The following is a 6,436-nucleotide window of genomic DNA, read 5'->3' as shown; positions in this document are numbered from 1 at the left end:
TCCTTAAGTCATCTCTGTGACTGTATAGTGATTGATTAGACGAAGCCCTTCTTTTTTCTAAAGACTCTGAGATAATTAATACTCAGACTACTATAAGATATTTCACACTGGTATATGTCTAAGATTTCCAAGATTCCTTTTTACTTAGTCCTTAGTGACATTTAGAGGGTGTACGTCAGATACTTCCTACCCTGATCTCCAAGTGATGTTTCGCTTGATGACTTCATTGAATTTCAGATAATGATTTAAACTGTGTTTTGTTTTCCACTACTCTACTCGTGTATATTATAACACTTCTTCTCCCAGTCCTGGGCTGGTTATCGGATTCGTGCACAATTCAACTGCATTGTTCATCATGCCCTCACTAAAGGGCCGGGTACATATGAATATATGTGATGATGTGATGATTTGTTGTAATAAGAAGGTGATGGTTCTACAGATATGATTCACCGGATCCCTGATAGGGCCAACTATATTGAAAAATTTGAGCATGCATGATTTTACTTTCCCAGGTATAGGTTGCTTATTTGATAATTTACCCCCTGCTTCTCTATTTCAGATATACTTCCAGTTGTTTTATGTTATGTTTTACATACTCAGTACATATGTCATACTTACCCCCTTTTATTGGAGGGTTGCATTTCATGCCCGCAAGTACAGATACAGGATTTGGTAGTCCGTCAGCTTAGCATTCCGCTCATCTCAGTTGGAAGAGGCTCCATTGTATCAGAGCCTAGTTTTTGGTACGAACGACCGATGTATAAAATGGGTTTGCCTATTCAGGGGTACGGTGGGGGCCCTGTCCCGCCATATGTTGTCATTAATATATTTAGAGGTCTGCAGACATGTATATATGTGTTGTGTATGTTAGTTTGGTTTAGCTGGGTCTACATGATGTATGATATATGTTATTATGTTATGGCAGCCTCGTCAACTTGCGTACCCTTTCATGATGTGATACAAATGAAAAAGGCTATTGGTTTATGGAAATATTATCACCCAATAGGGTTATATTTCATGGTATTGTGTTATTTATAGTTTGACTTGACCACAACTGATAGATATGTATACGGGGTTCAGATCACACCCCAGTCATGACCTGCGGGGTTGGGTCGTGAAGGAAGTGGTATCAAAGCAGTTTGTCCTTGGATTGTCTACAGACCGTGTCTAGTAGAGTCTCGATTATCGATGTATTGCATGCCACATCTATAAATAGGAAGCTACAGGACATTTAGTATGTTACCTTTCTTTCATATATAAGATCGTTCTATAGATCCGAGTCATAGGAAACCTTCTTATACTAACCTTGGATTTTAGCAGAAGGACGACATCAACACAAGGAAGTAACTGACAAAATCGGAAGTTACGAAGCACGCAGGTAAGTAAAGGCATAGGAGATATCTGTTGGGTAAGGTATAGACATGTGATTGAAGTTTAAAGTCGAAAATTAAAGGGAAAATAGATAGGAAAGTGCAACAAATGCAGTTCAAAGTTGGATATACGAGGTAAGTCTATTATTTCTTTATTATTATTAATATTGAAAGCCCTGTGTGGTTACAGTATGAGATGATATTGGAAGCCCTGTGTGGCTGTGAGATGATATGAATATATATATATGCTAGCCCTGTGAGGCATTGGTTGTTTTTTCTGCATGCAGGGTTTGGAATAGTAAGGAATATAGAGGAAACTCTGTCGAAATTTTCTCAGAACAAGAAAAGGGAATGAAACATAGACTCTTAGTATTCCTTTAAAGTTGATATTGAAGACCCCTATTATGTTTAACTAAAGATGTAAGAGGTACCCTTCACGTCGTCGATAAGGGTCACCATTTCTACTTGGAGAATTTTATTTCGGAGAAACAAAAGCCTATTTGAGCATTAAAATTCAGACTACGGTACCTCCAGCCGTATTTGTACTGTAGGACCAAAAAGAATAGAAAAAAAAAGCTCATGTTAAAGGGTAAGATGTCCAGCAATTGAGTTTCACTTTTCTTGAAAAGTACCAAGCCCCCAACTCTTAGTTGAAAGTTAGATAAGTTGTTCATAACGCGAGGATAAACTCAAAAGAAGACCAGGTGGGTCAAGTGTTAAGAAGTACTATGATATTTAAGGGATTCTAGTTTTCTTCTAACGGTGGTTGGAAAGCATTCTATGATAATAGTTATTAGTTCTCCACCAACTAATTGGAAAACGAAATGCTAACAAAAGCACCCCAGAGAGATGTTATGAATTGAATATGAGTATGAACCAAAAGGGAGATACGTAAGTATGAGTTTAAAGGTATAGTACAACAATACAGGGATAAAGTAGAACCGTTAGTAAGGTGCACTTGGTATGTGTTAACTTAGTCAAAAGTTTGTGTTAGGTATATAGTAAGGGAAAGGTGCATAAGGTATAAAGAAATAATATGTGTACATAACGTCGCCCCAAAAATAATGGAACTCTTCAGAGACAAAGACGGCGAATATAAGAAATAGATAGTGCAACTTATGTTCACCCCAAGAAACAAAGGCTATAGGTTGGGATAAAACTATTATTCCGAGAGAACCTTGGACAATCATCACTGGAATACAAGTGTTGCCTAGTTAAAAATTGGAATGACTATAAGTGTGCATTAACCTTTCATAAACATAGGTAGAATGTGGCCTTGGATGAGTTGTTTCCTGGGTCACATCATTCAAGTACCGATTAGTAGATGAGATATCACCTTATATATGGGAAGGCTCATGTTGCCTCATGATTTAGCCTAGGTTCCATACATGGAAAATCAGGTTATAAAATATGCAGAGAAACGGGGATAGGATACAGTACTAGGCAGAGTGGGGAAAGAGATCGGACGGATTTTAGACTAGACATAGAGATGTAGAAAAAGGTATCAACAGATAAAGGTATAAGTACCCTCTAAAGGGGTAAAGTCAATGAGAAAACTACAAGGGTAAGATAAAGGCAATTGATATGGCAACAAATTTGAGATGGATGCTTAAACTTCAATAAAATCCCTTGCTGAACCAAGTTAGGAAGATCTGGAAGTCGTCGATAATTGGATAGAAGTCAGAATACAATGTAAGGTAGTGCTAACAAGTTTTAACAAGACCTTGAATGACATAGCGCTAGAAGATGAGTGCGTATAAAAAGAAAAAGGCATAGCAATGAAAGGATATTGAATAACTCAAGAGACACTATGGAGGATAATGACATCATGCTAGACCAAAAGCCAAAATGATGTCTACAGAGTTGGTCGCAAAGGATGTTGCGACAAATGCATAACCAAGGATAAGGAATGTAGGGTTGTAGAACAACCGCTGCACTGTGAAGTTATTAAGAGAATAAGTGGTATCCCTTTGGGATTAAGATAGTTTTATGACCAAGTTTGAAATGATGATAAGCACCTTCTAATTCTGTTAAAGTCTCACACGTAGGTAATTTAAGGTATAAGTAAGATGCAGTATACTAGATATGTTAGAAAAGATTGATATGCCGTTGAAAGGCTGAAAATAAACAGACAATGGCATGGCTACACCTTAAAGGGGGGAAATAGATATGAGACACACAAGTATGAGGTAAAACTAACCGACACTACAACCTTTTAATGTGAACACTTAAAACTTCAAAGGAAATCCTATGCTGGAACGAGCTAGCAAGATCTAAAAGCCAACCATAATGGATAGAAACCATGATATCTAAGACCGTACGGGAAACCATTAACAGAGACCCTAATAAATGGGTGTTTACAAAAAGGGGTGAATACAATAGGAGAAGTTAAATCAAATGACTAAAAAGGGACATGGTCATGGTGGAAATAAAGATCTACCTCTATACCGGTTGTAAGATAAAAGGAAAAAGGGCAGGGTGAAACATGAAGACTAGTAAGACGACGCTAAGGTAAATCTTGGACTAAGTTGAGTGCCTCGCACATTATTGTAAGGATTGCAATGAAACGCGACACGAAGACTTCCCAGAGAGGTCACCCATCCCAGTATTACTCCCGCCCAAGCACGCTTAACTTCGAAATTCTAATGGACCTTAGTACGTCAGTACTGGTATGATCGTGTGACATTGAAGAATCCGAACTAGCGGCGGAGGAACGACATGAGATTATGTACCTAGAGTATTATAAGTTACGTTAAGGGAATTGCAAAAAGGGCTTGAGCAACTCAAGTAGAATTAGCTGATTACTAACCGATGACACACTTGTATGCCACAGTTCTTCAATGTAGAACCAATTAATGATAGGCAAACCACAGAATAGCTATATGGGCCAATGGGTAAGGGAATTTTGACACCACTTGGTAACCACCTCTTAGGGACAAAAAGGAAAACCCAAAAGGTAAGGGAACCGGTTGATGTCATTTAAAGAAGGTAAGAATTAATACACAAGGTCAAAGATTCCACAATACGACCTTAGCTAGAGGAATCTCTTTGCACTCCATAGATAGATGACTTTGGAGGGAATGTTACCGACAGAATAACAATATTAGCCCATGCTCCTTCAATCAAAGGCTTCCTACTCAGCCGAGAAGGTCTAAAATTATAGGATAAAGGGGGTAGGACCTTATGGATTCCCCATAGCTACTATCCTAGATGAATAAGACCAAGTTACAATTAACTACCGAAGGTCAGTCTGCGAAGAGACATAAAAGATAGATAAGCCTTCGTGTACTACTTTAGCGTCAGACTAATGGACAGACTAGGTCTACTAGCTACATGGTAGACGATATGTTGCGGTCCTATGCGGTTGGCCCTAAAGGTGGCTTGGACAATTGCCTACCACCTGTTAGCAGTACTTATGATATTAACTATCGTTCTAGTATCAGGATGGCCCCATATGAGACTTTGTATGGCATATAGTGTAGGTCGCCAATTGGTTGGTTTAATGTTAGTAAAGCACGACTAATAAGCCTAGACGTGGTTCACTAAGAGGTACAGAATGTAAAGCCTATTCAGGGAAAGTTATTAACCGCTCAAAATCGACAGAAGCTATATGCAGACAATCAACATCGCTCTTTGGAAATTTAAGTGAGCGATTGGGTGTCTTTGAAGGTGACGCCTATGGAAGGAGTAATGAGGTTCGGCAAGAAGGAATAAGTTAAGCCCGATATATATTGGTCTTTACCAGACCATGTGTGGAATAGGCAAAGTTTCCTATAAGTGGCCCTACTATCTGGTTTAAAAATAGTACCCCTAGTCTTTCACCCACCAATGTCCTATAACGGTATAAGTAAACCCTTCCGGAATATTCTCCATGGATAGAGTCAACGTAATAAATGAGTTATCCTACGAAGAGCAACCTATCGCCACCCTGGATCGACATATTAGGAGATCATGGATAAGAACATGACTTCCGTTGGGATATTATGGCAAAACAAAAACTAGAAAGAGGATGACCCGAGAAGTCAAAAGGGAGTAGAGAGAAGATACTTGTACTTGTTTGCTATATACCAAAGGTAATATAACCTCCTAACTGAATTGGGAGACGACGATTATACAGAACCCCCGAAATCCTCGTAAAACCCTATAAGACGAGTTAATATTCGAGGACAAATGTTCTAAAGGGGGGAAGGATATTACACCCCACACTTTTGAACCTTGAAATGTATTCCTATCCCTCTTGAATGTGTCCATGATACCCCTACTATACACACACATCGAACAACCCTAAGGAGAGAAGAATGCGACACCCCACAGTAGAGAAGGTTAGAAATAGAGTTATAAGAATCCTAGGAATGAGTCATAGGACGCGATTCACCTACGTAAGCTTCTAATTTAGAATTTTTATACACTTGAGATACTTAAGGACATACCAAGCTCACGTAGTACGGATTACATAAGCTCTTAAAATAAGACGAGATTACAAACCCACACGGAAAAGGGGAGAACAATATGTGGCAGCAAGAGGAGGCACCACGTGGCAGCATGGGAGGGTGTCACATGGGAGAAGGTGACCCACCTTCTTGGGGTCAAGTAGGTGACCCACCTACTTGGGGGTGGGCCCCACCAAAGACAAGTGGCAACCTAGGGGGCATGACATGGATACGTGGCCCAATAGAAACTGCATACGTGGCACCCTATGGGGATGCCATGTCTCACCTCCTAGGTCAGACTACATATACTTTTTTTGTGACACTTAAGTCATTTCGTATCCAAAAAACTTCAGCAAAAAAGAAAAGAAAAGGAATCCTTAAGCTAAGAGAAAAGGGTGGCGAGCAAGGGAGGAAAAAGGTCGGTTTTCTAATTTTGTTTCATGAATTAATTATCTACGGTATATCATGATGATATGAGGGTATTAATAGTATATATTTATGGTTTGTAGCAGAACCAAATGGATAACAAGCAGTCCGCACAATTTTAGCACATTTAGAGAAGTTCCAAGGCGAGTTTTGGCGAGTTTTAGCCAATTCTGGGTAAGGTAAGTTTTATCCTTTCAATTTGGAATCTAT

General features: G+C 39.1%; 1 pseudogene; it reads right to left on the bottom strand.

The window, feature by feature from the left end:
• Positions 1-3,933: 3,933 nt before the first annotated feature.
• On the bottom strand, positions 3,934-4,053 carry LOC129904857 (5S ribosomal RNA; annotated as a pseudogene).
• Between the last annotated feature and the right edge of the window lie 2,383 nt (positions 4,054-6,436).

Source organism: Solanum dulcamara, chromosome 9 (genome assembly GCF_947179165.1).
Source record: "Solanum dulcamara chromosome 9, daSolDulc1.2, whole genome shotgun sequence".
NCBI classification, from domain to species: Eukaryota; Viridiplantae; Streptophyta; class Magnoliopsida; order Solanales; family Solanaceae; genus Solanum; species Solanum dulcamara.
The sequence above is the reverse complement of the archived record's forward strand: the minus strand, read 5'-3'. Positions and strand labels throughout refer to the sequence as shown.